The sequence below is a fragment of the Phyllobates terribilis genome, unplaced genomic scaffold, assembly GCF_046119375.1.
Source record: "Phyllobates terribilis strain yellow unplaced genomic scaffold, ASM4611937v1 Scaffold_84__1_contigs__length_6523798, whole genome shotgun sequence".
Classification (NCBI taxonomy): domain Eukaryota; kingdom Metazoa; phylum Chordata; class Amphibia; order Anura; family Dendrobatidae; genus Phyllobates; species Phyllobates terribilis.
In genome coordinates this window covers 891,195-909,033 of record NW_027362844.1, presented here as the reverse complement: position 1 = coordinate 909,033, position 17,839 = coordinate 891,195, and the positions used below count along the sequence as shown (strand labels likewise).

The 17,839-nt window shown below is 45.2% G+C and overlaps 8 non-coding genes and 2 pseudogenes across 8 annotated transcripts; all 10 read right to left on the bottom strand.

Annotated features, from left to right (window-relative positions):
• Positions 1-956: 956 nt before the first annotated feature.
• On the bottom strand, positions 957-1,147 carry LOC141197482 (U2 spliceosomal RNA). Its single transcript, XR_012269734.1, has one exon. It is a non-coding gene; the product is annotated as a U2 spliceosomal RNA (small nuclear RNA).
• Positions 1,148-2,262: 1,115 nt separating this feature from the next.
• On the bottom strand, positions 2,263-2,453 carry LOC141197470 (U2 spliceosomal RNA). The gene has a single exon (XR_012269723.1). It is a non-coding gene; the product is annotated as a U2 spliceosomal RNA (small nuclear RNA).
• A 1,115-nt stretch (positions 2,454-3,568) lies between these two features.
• Positions 3,569-3,759, bottom strand: LOC141197459 (U2 spliceosomal RNA). Its single transcript, XR_012269712.1, has one exon. It is a non-coding gene; the product is annotated as a U2 spliceosomal RNA (small nuclear RNA).
• A 1,115-nt stretch (positions 3,760-4,874) lies between these two features.
• LOC141197447 (U2 spliceosomal RNA) lies at positions 4,875-5,065 on the bottom strand. Its single transcript, XR_012269701.1, has one exon. It is a non-coding gene; the product is annotated as a U2 spliceosomal RNA (small nuclear RNA).
• Positions 5,066-6,180: 1,115 nt separating this feature from the next.
• Positions 6,181-6,371, bottom strand: LOC141197518 (U2 spliceosomal RNA). The gene has a single exon (XR_012269768.1). It is a non-coding gene; the product is annotated as a U2 spliceosomal RNA (small nuclear RNA).
• Positions 6,372-7,486: 1,115 nt separating this feature from the next.
• Positions 7,487-7,668, bottom strand: LOC141197549 (U2 spliceosomal RNA). Its single transcript, XR_012269798.1, has one exon. It is a non-coding gene; the product is annotated as a U2 spliceosomal RNA (small nuclear RNA).
• Positions 7,669-8,192: 524 nt separating this feature from the next.
• LOC141197590 (U2 spliceosomal RNA) lies at positions 8,193-8,308 on the bottom strand (annotated as a pseudogene).
• A 1,115-nt stretch (positions 8,309-9,423) lies between these two features.
• On the bottom strand, positions 9,424-9,614 carry LOC141197435 (U2 spliceosomal RNA). Its single transcript, XR_012269690.1, has one exon. It is a non-coding gene; the product is annotated as a U2 spliceosomal RNA (small nuclear RNA).
• A 2,313-nt stretch (positions 9,615-11,927) lies between these two features.
• LOC141197484 (U2 spliceosomal RNA) lies at positions 11,928-12,118 on the bottom strand. The gene has a single exon (XR_012269736.1). It is a non-coding gene; the product is annotated as a U2 spliceosomal RNA (small nuclear RNA).
• A 1,115-nt stretch (positions 12,119-13,233) lies between these two features.
• On the bottom strand, positions 13,234-13,436 carry LOC141197573 (U2 spliceosomal RNA; annotated as a pseudogene).
• Between the last annotated feature and the right edge of the window lie 4,403 nt (positions 13,437-17,839).

Genomic DNA, 17,839 nt, shown 5'->3' with positions numbered 1-17,839 from the left:
TTAGATCTGCATAACTCCACCTCTTTAAACACAGCACCTTCACCCCCTGCTGTTCCCACCCGCCTCAACACCGTTGGAAGGGAGGAGAACCAATTAAGGCGGGGGGTGGGGTGGAACGAGCAGCTGTCTACCCTTAGCAGGAGGGCTCCTGATTACATACCTCTCCTGCTGCTGCTGCTGCTGGCTGTCCAGCAGCAGACTGAAGGTGGCTGCTGCTGTGCACAGGTATATAAAGGCTCAGAGCCTATTATGACACGCGCAGCCAGCGTTCCATTGCCACATTCCATCTACTGCAGGCAGGATACCTGGCTGACTGAATGTCGCTGAGAAGCTCACAGAGACCGCCATAAGCAACAGTTTAACAGAATGCCACAGACTAATCAACCAAACTTTTTGGGTTGGGTTCTCTTTTATAGTCTGCAGGCATTAAATGAAAGAAGTCAGTGTTCCAGCAGAAGGAGACAACGTTTCAGAAAAGGCATTGTAGCAAACCAAAAAAGAAATTTTAAGCGCAGCAGAGTAACCAGCGCACATACCTGTTAGCTCAGGTGAGTTTAAAAGGCTGCTGTTGATAACAAGGGCATTTGCTAAATAGATGGTGTGTGTGCAACAATATACTGAAAGGTCAATTATATTGTGCAGCTTATCTCACCACCTGTAGTTATTTAGGTGAAAGCTCCAAAATGCTTGCCTAATATGTCTGTTTATCCAAAAGGAAGTAAAAAGGGAGAGCTAGAAAGATAGCATTGCATCACATTACATGGCAATGCAATGCACAGTTGCTGAAGTTGAACCAAAATGAGCTTGTAATCTGGCTTCTGCAACTTTGAACATGAAAAATCCAATGAGGAGAAGAAAAGCAAAGCCAAAGAGTCCATCCCCAAATCCGACAAACAAGCAAAATGAACAAAAAACATTGAATTCAATTCTTTCTGATTTTAGAAACTGCATTAAAGAAGGGGTGCACCGGTCCTGGAGATACTGCAATACCAGGTCAATGCGTGGAGTGGACAGAGCAAGCTCTTTTTCCATCTCCCTGTTCTAAAAATCCATTTAATATATGGTCCCCAGATAGGGGACGTATCAGATATTAAACTGATAAGAACAGATACTACACTTGATCTTAGCCAAAAGGCCGAGAAGCGATAACCAGAATTGGTTTCAAACTACGGAGCCACCCAAGGATCCTGAAAAGTCCATTTGTGGAGATGAGCTCCTGGACTCCCGTTAAGAAGACATGTTGTCAACCTCTAGATCCCTTACATGCCTGCACTTTTCGGCTTGCTGCTGCTGCAATCCACGCGTTTTAGATCTGCATAACTCCACCTCTTTAAACACAGCACCTTCACCCCCTGCTGTTCCCACCCGCCTCAACACCGTTGGAAGGGAGGAGAACCAATTAAGGCGGGGGGTGGGGTGGAACGAGCAGCTGTCTACCCTTAGCAGGAGGGCTCCTGATTACATACCTCTCCTGCTGCTGCTGCTGCTGGCTGTCCAGCAGCAGACTGAAGGTGGCTGCTGCTGTGCACAGGTATATAAAGGCTCAGAGCCTATTATGACACGCGCAGCCAGCGTTCCATTGCCACATTCCATCTACTGCAGGCAGGATACCTGGCTGGCTGAATGTCGCTGAGAAGCTCACAGAGACCGCCATAAGCAACAGTTTAACAGAATGCCACAGACTAATCAACCAAACTTTTTGGGTTGGGTTCTCTTTTATAGTCTGCAGGCATTAAATGAAAGAAGTCAGTGTTCCAGCAGAAGGAGACAACGTTTCAGAAAAGGCATTGTAGCAAACCAAAAAAGAAATTTTAAGCGCAGCAGAGTAACCAGCGCACATACCTGTTAGCTCAGGTGAGTTTAAAAGGCTGCTGTTGATAACAAGGGCATTTGCTAAATAGATGGTGTGTGTGCAACAATATACTGAAAGGTCAATTATATTGTGCAGCTTATCTCACCACCTGTAGTTATTTAGGTGAAAGCTCCAAAATGCTTGCCTAATATGTCTGTTTATCCAAAAGGAAGTAAAAAGGGAGAGCTAGAAAGATAGCATTGCATCACATTACATGGCAATGCAATGCACAGTTGCTGAAGTTGAACCAAAATGAGCTTGTAATCTGGCTTCTGCAACTTTGAACATGAAAAATCCAATGAGGAGAAGAAAAGCAAAGCCAAAGAGTCCATCCCCAAATCCGACAAACAAGCAAAATGAACAAAAAACATTGAATTCAATTCTTTCTGATTTTAGAAACTGCATTAAAGAAGGGGTGCACCGGTCCTGGAGATACTGCAATACCAGGTCAATGCGTGGAGTGGACAGAGCAAGCTCTTTTTCCATCTCCCTGTTCTAAAAATCCATTTAATATATGGTCCCCAGATAGGGGACGTATCAGATATTAAACTGATAAGAACAGATACTACACTTGATCTTAGCCAAAAGGCCGAGAAGCGATAACCAGAATTGGTTTCAAACTACGGAGCCACCCAAGGATCCTGAAAAGTCCATTTGTGGAGATGAGCTCCTGGACTCCCGTTAAGAAGACATGTTGTCAACCTCTAGATCCCTTACATGCCTGCACTTTTCGGCTTGCTGCTGCTGCAATCCACGCGTTTTAGATCTGCATAACTCCACCTCTTTAAACACAGCACCTTCACCCCCTGCTGTTCCCACCCGCCTCAACACCGTTGGAAGGGAGGAGAACCAATTAAGGCGGGGGGTGGGGTGGAACGAGCAGCTGTCTACCCTTAGCAGGAGGGCTCCTGATTACATACCTCTCCTGCTGCTGCTGCTGCTGGCTGTCCAGCAGCAGACTGAAGGTGGCTGCTGCTGTGCACAGGTATATAAAGGCTCAGAGCCTATTATGACACGCGCAGCCAGCGTTCCATTGCCACATTCCATCTACTGCAGGCAGGATACCTGGCTGGCTGAATGTCGCTGAGAAGCTCACAGAGACCGCCATAAGCAACAGTTTAACAGAATGCCACAGACTAATCAACCAAACTTTTTGGGTTGGGTTCTCTTTTATAGTCTGCAGGCATTAAATGAAAGAAGTCAGTGTTCCAGCAGAAGGAGACAACGTTTCAGAAAAGGCATTGTAGCAAACCAAAAAAGAAATTTTAAGCGCAGCAGAGTAACCAGCGCACATACCTGTTAGCTCAGGTGAGTTTAAAAGGCTGCTGTTGATAACAAGGGCATTTGCTAAATAGATGGTGTGTGTGCAACAATATACTGAAAGGTCAATTATATTGTGCAGCTTATCTCACCACCTGTAGTTATTTAGGTGGAAGCTCCAAAATGCTTGCCTAATATGTCTGTTTATCCAAAAGGAAGTAAAAAGGGAGAGCTAGAAAGATAGCATTGCATCACATTACATGGCAATGCAATGCACAGTTGCTGAAGTTGAACCAAAATGAGCTTGTAATCTGGCTTCTGCAACTTTGAACATGAAAAATCCAATGAGGAGAAGAAAAGCAAAGCCAAAGAGTCCATCCCCAAATCCGACAAACAAGCAAAATGAACAAAAAACATTGAATTCAATTCTTTCTGATTTTAGAAACTGCATTAAAGAAGGGGTGCACCGGTCCTGGAGATACTGCAATACCAGGTCAATGCGTGGAGTGGACAGAGCAAGCTCTTTTTCCATCTCCCTGTTCTAAAAATCCATTTAATATATGGTCCCCAGATAGGGGACGTATCAGATATTAAACTGATAAGAACAGATACTACACTTGATCTTAGCCAAAAGGCCGAGAAGCGATAACCAGAATTGGTTTCAAACTACGGAGCCACCCAAGGATCCTGAAAAGTCCATTTGTGGAGATGAGCTCCTGGACTCCCGTTAAGAAGACATGTTGTCAACCTCTAGATCCCTTACATGCCTGCACTTTTCGGCTTGCTGCTGCTGCAATCCACGCGTTTTAGATCTGCATAACTCCACCTCTTTAAACACAGCACCTTCACCCCCTGCTGTTCCCACCCGCCTCAACACCGTTGGAAGGGAGGAGAACCAATTAAGGCGGGGGGTGGGGTGGAACGAGCCGCTGTCTACCCTTTGCAGGAGGGCTCCTGATTACATACCTCTCCTGCTGCTGCTGCTGCTGGCTGTCCAGCAGCAGACTGAAGGTGGCTGCTGCTGTGCACAGGTATATAAAGGCTCAGAGCCTATTATGACACGCGCAGCCAGCGTTCCATTGCCACATTCCATCTACTGCAGGCAGGATACCTGGCTGGCTGAATGTCGCTGAGAAGCTCACAGAGACCGCCATAAGCAACAGTTTAACAGAATGCCACAGACTAATCAACCAAACTTTTTGGGTTGGGTTCTCTTTTATAGTCTGCAGGCATTAAATGAAAGAAGTCAGTGTTCCAGCAGAAGGAGACAACGTTTCAGAAAAGGCATTGTAGCAAACCAAAAAAGAAATTTTAAGCGCAGCAGAGTAACCAGCGCACATACCTGTTAGCTCAGGTGAGTTTAAAAGGCTGCTGTTGATAACAAGGGCATTTGCTAAATAGATGGTGTGTGTGCAACAATATACTGAAAGGTCAATTATATTGTGCAGCTTATCTCACCACCTGTAGTTATTTAGGTGGAAGCTCCAAAATGCTTGCCTAATATGTCTGTTTATCCAAAAGGAAGTAAAAAGGGAGAGCTAGAAAGATAGCATTGCATCACATTACATGGCAATGCAATGCACAGTTGCTGAAGTTGAACCAAAATGAGCTTGTAATCTGGCTTCTGCAACTTTGAACATGAAAAATCCAATGAGGAGAAGAAAAGCAAAGCCAAAGAGTCCATCCCCAAATCCGACAAACAAGCAAAATGAACAAAAAACATTGAATTCAATTCTTTCTGATTTTAGAAACTGCATTAAAGAAGGGGTGCACCGGTCCTGGAGATACTGCAATACCAGGTCAATGCGTGGAGTGGACAGAGCAAGCTCTTTTTCCATCTCCCTGTTCTAAAAATCCATTTAATATATGGTCCCCAGATAGGGGACGTATCAGATATTAAACTGATAAGAACAGATACTACACTTGATCTTAGCCAAAAGGCCGAGAAGCGATAACCAGAATTGGTTTCAAACTACGGAGCCACCCAAGGATCCTGAAAAGTCCATTTGTGGAGATGAGCTCCTGGACTCCCGTTAAGAAGACATGTTGTCAACCTCTAGATCCCTTACATGCCTGCACTTTTCGGCTTGCTGCTGCTGCAATCCACGCGTTTTAGATCTGCATAACTCCACCTCTTTAAACACAGCACCTTCACCCCCTGCTGTTCCCACCCGCCTCAACACCGTTGGAAGGGAGGAGAACCAATTAAGGCGGGGGGTGGGGTGGAACGAGCCGCTGTCTACCCTTTGCAGGAGGGCTCCTGATTACATACCTCTCCTGCTGCTGCTGCTGCTGGCTGTCCAGCAGCAGACTGAAGGTGGCTGCTGCTGTGCACAGGTATATAAAGGCTCAGAGCCTATTATGACACGCGCAGCCAGCGTTCCATTGCCACATTCCATCTACTGCAGGCAGGATACCTGGCTGGCTGAATGTCGCTGAGAAGCTCACAGAGACCGCCATAAGCAACAGTTTAACAGAATGCCACAGACTAATCAACCAAACTTTTTGGGTTGGGTTCTCTTTTATAGTCTGCAGGCATTAAATGAAAGAAGTCAGTGTTCCAGCAGAAGGAGACAACGTTTCAGAAAAGGCATTGTAGCAAACCAAAAAAGAAATTTTAAGCGCAGCAGAGTAACCAGCGCACATACCTGTTAGCTCAGGTGAGTTTAAAAGGCTGCTGTTGATAACAAGGGCATTTGCTAAATAGATGGTGTGTGTGCAACAATATACTGAAAGGTCAATTATATTGTGCAGCTTATCTCACCACCTGTAGTTATTTAGGTGAAAGCTCCAAAATGCTTGCCTAATATGTCTGTTTATCCAAAAGGAAGTAAAAAGGGAGAGCTAGAAAGATAGCATTGCATCACATTACATGGCAATGCAATGCACAGTTGCTGAAGTTGAACCAAAATGAGCTTGTAATCTGGCTTCTGCAACTTTGAACATGAAAAATCCAATGAGGAGAAGAAAAGCAAAGCCAAAGAGTCCATCCCCAAATCCGACAAACAAGCAAAATGAACAAAAAACATTGAATTCAATTCTTTCTGATTTTAGAAACTGCATTAAAGAAGGGGTGCACCGGTCCTGGAGATACTGCAATACCAGGTCAATGCGTGGAGTGGACAGAGCAAGCTCTTTTTCCATCTCCCTGTTCTAAAAATCCATTTAATATATGGTCCTCAGATAGGGGACGTATCAGATATTAAACTGATAAGAACAGATACTACACTTGATCTTAGCCAAAAGGCCGAGAAGCGATAACCAGAATTGGTTTCAAACTACGGAGCCACCCAAGGATCCTGAAAAGTCCATTTGTGGAGATGAGCTCCTGGACTCCCGTTAAGAAGACATGTTGTCAACCTCTAGATCCCTTACATGCCTGCACTTTTCGGCTTGCTGCTGCTGCAATCCACGCGTTTTAGATCTGCATAACTCCACCTCTTTAAACACAGCACCTTCACCCCCTGCTGTTCCCACCCGCCTCAACACCGTTGGAATTTAGGAGAACCAATTAAGGCGGGGGGTGGGGTGGAACGAGCAGCTGTCTACCCTTAGCAGGAGGGCTCCTGATTACATACCTCTTCTGCTGCTGCTGCTGCTGGCTGTCCAGCAGCAGACTGAAGGTGGCTGCTGCTGTGCACAGGTATATAAAGGCTCAGAGCCTATTATGACACGCGCAGCCAGCGTTCCATTGCCACATTCCATCTACTGCAGGCAGGATACCTGGCTGGCTGAATGTCGCTGAGAAGCTCACAGAGACCGCCATAAGCAACAGTTTAACAGAATGCCACAGACTAATCAACCAAACTTTTTGGGTTGGGTTCTCTTTTATAGTCTGCAGGCATTAAATGAAAGAAGTCAGTGTTCCAGCAGAAGGAGACAACGTTTCAGAAAAGGCATTGTAGCAAACCAAAAAAGAAATTTTAAGCGCAGCAGAGTAACCAGCGCACATACCTGTTAGCTCAGGTGAGTTTAAAAGGCTGCTGTTGATAACAAGGGCATTTGCTAAATAGATGGTGTGTGTGCAACAATATACTGAAAGGTCAATTATATTGTGCAGCTTATCTCACCACCTGTAGTTATTTAGGTGAAAGCTCCAAAATGCTTGCCTAATATGTCTGTTTATCCAAAAGGAAGTAAAAAGGGAGAGCTAGAAAGATAGCATTGCATCACATTACATGGCAATGCAATGCACAGTTGCTGAAGTTGAACCAAAATGAGCTTGTAATCTGGCTTCTGCAACTTTGAACATGAAAAATCCAATGAGGAGAAGAAAAGCAAAGCCAAAGAGTCCATCCCCAAATCCAACAAACAAGCAAAATGAACAAAAAACATTGAATTCAATTCTTTCTGATTTTAGAAACTGCATTAAAGAAGGGGTGCACCGGTCCTGGAGATACTGCAATACCAGGTCAATGCGTGGAGTGGACAGAGCAAGCTCTTTTTCCATCTCCCTGTTCTAAAAATCCATTTAATATATGGTCCCCAGATAGGGGACGTATCAGATATTAAACTGATAAGAAAAGATTTTTTGATTGAAGCTGCATCCAAGGCACTGAAAAATGTGACCGAAGTCACACCAAAACAGCGCACGAGGTGAGGATTCATGTGGACCCTTCCCGGAGGAGAGGGTTCCCAATAAACCATCCCCATCCCTCCGAGCCAGAAGGCCACAGCGAGGGTCAGGGATCTCCGATGCTCTCCTTAGCCGAAGCCGGAGAAGAGCCGTTTTCGTGCTCCCAGCTTCCATCTAGGCTGCCACCCTAGTGGAGCTGGAGCCTGTGTTGGTTTCTCAGCCCAAAGCTGACCGGACCTCCGACCGGGTTTATAAAAATTCCCCTTCCTAGCCCGGAGGCCAGGAATAGGGGGGGTTGCTCAGAAAGTATGATTGGCAAAGGTGCGGCGTGCTACGAAGCCAAGTCTTTCTGGGGTTCCCAGTCCCAGTAAGCTTGGACTCCCACCAGGGCGCCTACTCCTGGGGCACATTGCTCCAAAGCCCTCACACTTACCCAGCCTAGTGACTTCGATCCTGGAGGGCCATGTTTTCCATCAGATAACTGTATGAGCCACCTGGCGTACTAACAAGTGCACCAAACCAGTGTGTAATATGCATCAATTTACTAGGGCAGCCCAAGGACAAAACTGCCTTTTCAAAAGATACTACACTTGATCTTAGCCAAAAGGCCGAGAAGCGATAACCAGAATTGGTTTCAAACTACGGAGCCACCCAAGGATCCTGAAAAGTCCATTTGTGGAGATGAGCTCCTGGACTCCCGTTAAGAAGACATGTTGTCAACCTCTAGATCCCTTACATGCCTGCACTTTTCGGCTTGCTGCTGCTGCAATCCACGCGTTTTAGATCTGCATAACTCCACCTCTTTAAACACAGCACCTTCACCCCCTGCTGTTCCCACCCACCTCAACACCGTTGGAAGGGAGGAGAACCAATTAAGGCGGGGGGTGGGGTGGAACGAGCAGCTGTCTACCCTTAGCAGGAGGGCTCCTGATTACATACCTCTCCTGCTGCTGCTGCTGCTGGCTGTCCAGCAGCAGACTGAAGGTGGCTGCTGCTGTGCACAGGTATATAAAGGCTCAGAGCCTATTATGACACGCGCAGCCAGCGTTCCATTGCCACATTCCATCTACTGCAGGCAGGATACCTGGCTGGCTGAATGTCGCTGAGAAGCTCACAGAGACCGCCATAAGCAACAGTTTAACAGAATGCCACAGACTAATCAACCAAACTTTTTGGGTTGGGTTCTCTTTTATAGTCTGCAGGCATTAAATGAAAGAAGTCAGTGTTCCAGCAGAGGGAGACAACGTTTCAGAAAAGGCATTGTAGCAAACCAAAAAAGAAATTTTAAGCGCAGCAGAGTAACCAGCGCACATACCTGTTAGCTCAGGTGAGTTTAAAAGGCTGCTGTTGATAACAAGGGCATTTGCTAAATAGATGGTGTGTGTGCAACAATATACTGAAAGGTCAATTATATTGTGCAGCTTATCTCACCACCTGTAGTTATTTAGGTGAAAGCTCCAAAATGCTTGCCTAATATGTCTGTTTATCCAAAAGGAAGTAAAAAGGGAGAGCTAGAAAGATAGCATTGCATCACATTACATGGCAATGCAATGCACAGTTGCTGAAGTTGAACCAAAATGAGCTTGTAATCTGGCTTCTGCAACTTTGAACATGAAAAATCCAATGAGGAGAAGAAAAGCAAAGCCAAAGAGTCCATCCCCAAATCCGACAAACAAGCAAAATGAACAAAAAACATTGAATTCAATTCTTTCTGATTTTAGAAACTGCATTAAAGAAGGGGTGCACCGGTCCTGGAGATACTGCAATACCAGGTCAATGCGTGGAGTGGACAGAGCAAGCTCTTTTTCCATCTCCCTGTTCTAAAAATCCATTTAATATATGGTCCCCAGATAGGGGACGTATCAGATATTAAACTGATAAGAACAGATACTACACTTGATCTTAGCCAAAAGGCCGAGAAGCGATAACCAGAATTGGTTTCAAACTACGGAGCCACCCAAGGATCCTGAAAAGTCCATTTGTGGAGATGAGCTCCTGGACTCCCGTTAAGAAGACATGTTGTCAACCTCTAGATCCCTTACATGCCTGCACTTTTCGGCTTGCTGCTGCTGCAATCCACGCGTTTTAGATCTGCATAACTCCACCTCTTTAAACACAGCACCTTCACCCCCTGCTGTTCCCACCCGCCTCAACACCGTTGGAAGGGAGGAGAACCAATTAAGGCGGGGGGTGGGGTGGAACGAGCAGCTGTCTACCCTTAGCAGGAGGGCTCCTGATTACATACCTCTCCTGCTGCTGCTGCTGCTGGCTGTCCAGCAGCAGACTGAAGGTGGCTGCTGCTGTGCACAGGTATATAAAGGCTCAGAGCCTATTATGACACGCGCAGCCAGCGTTCCATTGCCACATTCCATCTACTGCAGGCAGGATACCTGGCTGGCTGAATGTCGCTGAGAAGCTCACAGAGACCGCCATAAGCAACAGTTTAACAGAATGCCACAGACTAATCAACCAAACTTTTTGGGTTGGGTTCTCTTTTATAGTCTGCAGGCATTAAATGAAAGAAGTCAGTGTTCCAGCAGAAGGAGACAACGTTTCAGAAAAGGCATTGTAGCAAACCAAAAAAGAAATTTTAAGCGCAGCAGAGTAACCAGCGCACATACCTGTTAGCTCAGGTGAGTTTAAAAGGCTGCTGTTGATAACAAGGGCATTTGCTAAATAGATGGTGTGTGTGCAACAATATACTGAAAGGTCAATTATATTGTGCAGCTTATCTCACCACCTGTAGTTATTTAGGTGAAAGCTCCAAAATGCTTGCCTAATATGTCTGTTTATCCAAAAGGAAGTAAAAAGGGAGAGCTAGAAAGATAGTGTAGCACCCTGAGGATTCGGCTGCTACAGGGGTATTGCACCTCAACCCAGAGGTGTGATATTCCACTCCCGGGCAAGGATGGAGTGTGGATCTGAGCTCGCTAGGCTGCATGCACTACACACATCCCATTTCCGAGGAGCAGACCGACGGTACTCCCACTTAGAAATGTGCAGGTACGACCGAGTCTGTTCCTGGCTGGAGTGGGAGGGGGGTGGAACATCCCATGTAGTGTAGGGGCAGATAGGGGGTGCAGTCTGGGTAGAGATAGGAGCTCATTGGGTGCTGGTCACCTGAGCTCACACATAGAGGGTGTATATAAGGTGGGCACCAACTAAGAACAGGGTCAGATGCAGAGAACAAGTCAGGAGCAGAGGAGAAGAAGGACCCAGAGTGAGAGAGGAGAAGAGAGAGAAAGACCCAGAGGGGGAAACAGCAGAGAGGACCCAAGAACCCAAATTAAAGCACCGGGTGAGGAGTCGGCATCAGGGTACCGGAACCCAAGCTGGTGGGGGTAAAAACATTCCCCAGCCAGAGACCGGAGACCGTGGGCAGCGTTTGCCACGGTCACCCACCACATCCACCCCGAAGGCACACCACATGAAGGGTCAGGGAACCCAGGGCCAAGGGTGTCCCAACAGAAGGCCCGAGGGAGCTGGACCTAGGTGGATCACTGGTGGGGACGGCCAGAGAACGGGACAGAAGGAGAGCTCAGGGCCACGCTCCGGACTTGTTTGGGGGTTGGCTGGATCCATGACCTGGTGGACGCAGCACGGCTCGGGTGGTCACTCGAAGCTGGAGTGACCAGTACAACATCTGCAGTAAGTAAACACCCTTAACTGCACAACCCGACTCTGTCTTCATTGCCGTCTGCACTGCACCACCACAACCCCCATCCTCTGCACCTGTCCCCTCTGAGGCTATACCCCTCCCGTTGGGGGTTATCCCACCAAGCTGCGCACCCACCATCAGCCTCAGCGGACCCTGCTGCAGCGGCGGCCACAGTGACCGCATCACAACGGGTGGCGTAGTCGACACAAAAGAACTCTTAATAACATCTGTAGGACTGCCACATAACACTGAGTTTGACGCCCTGGGCACGGGCCGGGTCACAGCCGCTCGGAGACTACAACCCCCCATCTGTTCCGGTGCCGGGTATTCCCCTCAAAAAGGAATATGTCCCAGGGGGCGCGTCAATAGCATTGCATCACATTACATGGCAATGCAATGCACAGTTGCTGAAGTTGAACCAAAATGAGCTTGTAATCTGGCTTCTGCAACTTTGAACATGAAAAATCCAATGAGGAGAAGAAAAGCAAAGCCAAAGAGTCCATCCCCAAATCCGACAAACAAGCAAAATGAACAAAAAACATTGAATTCAATTCTTTCTGATTTTAGAAACTGCATTAAAGAAGGGGTGCACCGGTCCTGGAGATACTGCAATACCAGGTCAATGCGTGGAGTGGACAGAGCAAGCTCTTTTTCCATCTCCCTGTTTTAAAAATCCATTTAATATATGGTCCCCAGATAGGGGACGTATCAGATATTAAACTGATAAGAACAGATACTACACTTGATCTTAGCCAAAAGGCCGAGAAGCGATAACCAGAATTGGTTTCAAACTACGGAGCCACCCAAGGATCCTGAAAAGTCCATTTGTGGAGATGAGCTCCTGGACTCCCGTTAAGAAGACATGTTGTCAACCTCTAGATCCCTTACATGCCTGCACTTTTCGGCTTGCTGCTGCTGCAATCCACGCGTTTTAGATCTGCATAACTCCACCTCTTTAAACACAGCACCTTCACCCCCTGCTGTTCCCACCCGCCTCAACACCGTTGGAAGGGAGGAGAACCAATTAAGGCGGGGGGTGGGGTGGAACGAGCAGCTGTCTACCCTTAGCAGGAGGGCTCCTGATTACATACCTCTCCTGCTGCTGCTGCTGCTGGCTGTCCAGCAGCAGACTGAAGGTGGCTGCTGCTGTGCACAGGTATATAAAGGCTCAGAGCCTATTATGACACGCGCAGCCAGCGTTCCATTGCCACATTCCATCTACTGCAGGCAGGATACCTGGCTGGCTGAATGTCGCTGAGAAGCTCACAGAGACCGCCATAAGCAACAGTTTAACAGAATGCCACAGACTAATCAACCAAACTTTTTGGGTTGGGGTCTCTTTTATAGTCTGCAGGCATTAAATGAAAGAAGTCAGTGTTCCAGCAGAAGGAGACAACGTTTCAGAAAAGGCATTGTAGCAAACCAAAAAAGAAATTTTAAGCGCAGCAGAGTAACCAGCGCACATACCTGTTAGCTCAGGTGAGTTTAAAAGGCTGCTGTTGATAACAAGGGCATTTGCTAAATAGATGGTGTGTGTGCAACAATATACTGAAAGGTCAATTATATTGTGCAGCTTATCTCACCACCTGTAGTTATTTAGGTGAAAGCTCCAAAATGCTTGCCTAATATGTCTGTTTATCCAAAAGGAAGTAAAAAGGGAGAGCTAGAAAGATAGCATTGCATCACATTACATGGCAATGCAATGCACAGTTGCTGAAGTTGAACCAAAATGAGCTTGTAATCTGGCTTCTGCAACTTTGAACATGAAAAATCCAATGAGGAGAAGAAAAGCAAAGCCAAAGAGTCCATCCCCAAATCCGACAAACAAGCAAAATGAACAAAAAACATTGAATTCAATTCTTTCTGATTTTAGAAACTGCATTAAAGAAGGGGTGCACCGGTCCTGGAGATACTGCAATACCAGGTCAATGCGTGGAGTGGACAGAGCAAGCTCTTTTTCCATCTCCCTGTTCTAAAAATCCATTTAATATATGGTCCCCAGATAGGGGACGTATCAGATATTAAACTGATAAGAACAGATTTTTTTTTTTTTTTTTTTTTTTTTTTTTTTTCTCCTCAGACGAGGAAATTCCACAGTCTATGAAAACCAGACAAAGGAAAATTCCATCAAAACAGCTGCGTCAAATCCAATACGCAATTTGCTGTCCCCATCATCATCGGAAATATTTATTTCATATTTCAAAACAACAATAACAAAAATCAAGAGGTACTAACAATATATCTCCACTTTTTAACTTTCCATATTCCCTCTGCATCCACTTCCCCTCTCCTCTTTTTGTCCCATAGGAAACACACATACATCTTCCCCAAAATCACCTTCACACTATCCTTTACAGCAATTTCCTTCCTTTTAAACACATACACATTCCTCACATCCCATAACACTTCCTTTATACATGCAAGCATCAACCACAAGACTCTTTCCTTCGTCCCATCACATATTCCCAAACCAAACATAAACAACTCAAAAGACAACAAATTCACACCACACAATTCTTTACACAAAGGCCCCATTCTCCCAATCACATCTCTAGCATACTGGCAATTCCAAAAAACATGCAACACACTTTCCCTTCCACCACAGCCATTTCTTGGACACATTTCACTCCTCACCAAACCTCTATTCCTCTGAAACTCTCTCACAGGTAATACTCCATGTAAAGACTGCCACACAACTTCACTCTCTTTGTTGGTCATACCACTCATCCGCACTTTCTTCCAAACCTTCTGCACATCACCACCCCTAACCATATTTATTCCACATTCTACCTCTCTACATTCAATCATCCTATACACAGCCTTCTTATTCTCCAGCAATCTCACATCTGCATCACACAGTTCATACCTCACCAAAAACTTATAAACCCACACATACCATACAGGCACCTCAAAAGCAATCGGACATCACAAATCCCTTTCTTGCCACTTTAAACGAAACAAATACGCTCCAAATAAATACCTACACATAGATGAAAACTTTCCATCCGCCCTAATCACTTTCAAAACAAACACAACGATATTCACACCAAAAAACACGTCCAAATTCGGAAAACCCAAACCACCTTTTTCCACTCTTTTAACCAAAATTTCTCTCCTAGCTCTCTCCATTTTCGAGTTCCACAAAAAAACAAATAAAATTCTATTCAAGCTTCTCATACACATATATCCTGGTGGAAATACTACCGCAATATATAAAAATATTGGCAACACCACACTCTTAACAATTAAAATCTTCCCAAAAAAGGATAAACTCCTCAATTTCCAAAAATTCAACTTCTGCTCAACTTTTCCTTTCGCATCATCCCAACTTTCTTTCCCATCCAAACTCTCTGAAAACTTCACACCCAAAACTTTAATAGGTCCATTCACTACATTCACACCTACATCCCTACTTAAACTTCCGCCTCCAAAACCCTTACACTCACTCTTTTCCCAATTCACTTTAAACGCAGATGCACCACAAAAAATAGACACTAACAACTTCACCCGCCTCACCGAACATTCAGAATCACATAATACACACACGTCATCCATATAACCACTCACTTTCCATTCTTTTCCTCCACCTCCCGGCACTTGCACACCACGAATTACCTTATCTTTCCTCAGCATACACAACAATGGCTCAATTGCACAAATAAATGCTACAGGGGACAAAGGACACCCCTGTCGCACACCCGAAAACACATTCACTTTCCTACCCACATACCCATTCATTAAAACACAGCTATAAACACCCGCATACAAACTTCTCACTCGCCCAACAAAATCAGCCGGAAAACCCATTTTTAACAACACTCTGAACAAAAAACCATGCGACAACCTATCATAAGCCTTTTCAAAATCCAAACTTAACAAAAATACACTCTTCTTACGACCCATGCAATCCCATAGACAATCTCTTAACATACACACACACTCATGAATCCGCCTCCCAGGTACCGCACAACACTGCTCATCCCCAATCACACTCTCTATCACATCACGCATCCTATTAGCCATAAGTTTTGCATAGATTTTATAATCACAATTAAGTAACGTTATTGGCCTCCAATTCCTCAGACTTTTCAAATCCCCTTTCTTAGGAATTAACACAACCATACCTGCACGCATACTCTCAGCCACCTCCATGTTTCCCCACATATACTTACATACATCCACAAAGTCCTTACCAATCACACCCCACATCACACGATAAAATTCTACTGGGAGGCCATCCTCCCCCGGCGTCTTATTCAAAGCCATACTACACATAACCTTCCATACCTCATCACCAGTCACCTCACCCATCACTCTCTCTCTTTCTGCTTCACTCAACTTACTCTCTAACACACTCAAAACATCATTCTCCAAACATTCATCCCTCTGTTTCACTGCATACAGATCCTCATAAAACTTAGCCACCTCTTCACACATATCCTCTCCACTCACCTCACTTCCATCTGCTCCATACACCACGCTCATACTCTGTTTCTTTCCAAAAACTTTTTTAAAGAAAAACCGAGAACATTTCTCATCCTGCTCCATCTTATCAATCTTTGCCCTAAACACTATGCTTCTCCCTCTCTCCAACAAAAACTCACTAATCTCCTTTTTTACCTCTAAAATATCCTCCTCCACCTCAACTCCTCCTTCCCTTAACTTATACAAAACGCTCAACCGCGCGTTCAGTTTAACAAAACTCTCTCTTTTAATTGCTGCATACTTGTATCCTAAATTTTTAAAGAACATTTTTGTTTGTTTCTTCACCCAGTCCCACCACTCACAAACATTCCCAAACTCATTTTTATGCTTACACCATTCTTCATACCGCCTTTCATACTCCTTTCTCACATCTTCATTCTCTAACAGTTTAACATTTAACTTCCACAATCCTCTCCCAAACACTCCATCAACTTTTATATCCAACTCACACAACATACACACATGATCTGAAAAAAGAACGTTTTCCTGCCTATAATTAACAGAAACCATATTTTTAGAAATAAAACAATAATCCAATCTGGATTGTACCCTACCACTCTCAGAAAAGAAAGTGTTCAACAAAGGATTCATGTTACACACGCGCTGCATATCACACAACCCAAAATCATTCACTAACTCCAATAATGCTTTCCCAGACACATCCACATTCACTCTCCCCACATCACAGTTCATATCACCCACAATTACCACAGGTATTCTTCCTGGAACAAAAAGCTTAATTTTTTCAAATAAATTTTTGCGCTCATTTTTTTCAACTGGCGCATAAACATTAATAACACAAAACTTTACATTCTTGTATACAAAATTAGCAAGGATACATCTCCCCACCTCAATAACCAAATAATCACTCAAAACAACCTCCCTTCCTTTAACCAAAATACCCACACCATCATTCTTATTACATGCACTCCCCGACCACACAGACGCTCCATAAGACCATTCATCCCCTTTCACACCATCCACTACCCCACATTCTTGTAAACAAAAAATAGATGCATTTTGCATAGCTAAAAACTCAAAAATAGCAGCTCTTCTTACTTTACTTTTAAACACTCTTACGTTTTGGGACACTATGGTAAATCCCATAATACTTCTACTCCTTCACCAATTACACAAAGAAATAGCCTTTGGCCTAAACCAAAGCTCACAAGAGGACAAAAAGAAAAAACATTTACAATATTATATGGTGACACTATCCAGCACCACCACTATCCTCCTCCGCCATCAGAACAGAACAGCTGGTTTCCGACCCGCTGGCTTCACCAGCCACACTCCTCATTCTGGCAGTTCTGATCTTCCTCTGAGGCCCACTAAAAACTGCATCATCACTGCCCCCACCATCCTCCCTACGACTCTTCTTTGCACCCCTATCATCCTCCGAAGAAAAATCTTCAATGTTTTCAGGACCCGAAGGGTGTTCAGGACTGTCGGGTTCCGAGATTTGCACTTCACATCCTGTTGCGTCCATTGCCTCTCCAAAAGTCATCATCTCAGGCAGCTCTGCTTCCACCACTTTCCTAGATATTCTCGCAGACACTGCCTTTTTCTCCACCTTTGCCACTTCCCTCCAGAACTCCTTTTCTTCCCTCCGCTTCTTCCTCATTTCTTCAGCAGAAGAAGAACATGGTCTCAGGGACACCTCCTCTGGCGCCGTAGAGGGAGAGGCTCTACCAGTTTCCCGCCTCCTTCCCTCTCTCTCCTCCCTCTCCAATCCTTCCAGCACTTTCAGTGCGCTTGCCATCTGCCTCCTCTCCAGCTCCTCCTCCTTCTGTTCTTTATCAGAACGTCTAGGTGCACTCATAGGACAGTCCTTATACATGTGATCACTACTCCCACAGACATCACAGGACTTGGCCTCTGGACACTGGTTGGCCATATGCCCCTCCTTTCTGCAATTTCGGCAACACTGCCCTTTAAGGCATGTTACCATGGTATGTCCGAAAGAAAAGCATCTACGGCAAAACATGGGCTGGCCTGGGTAAAAGAG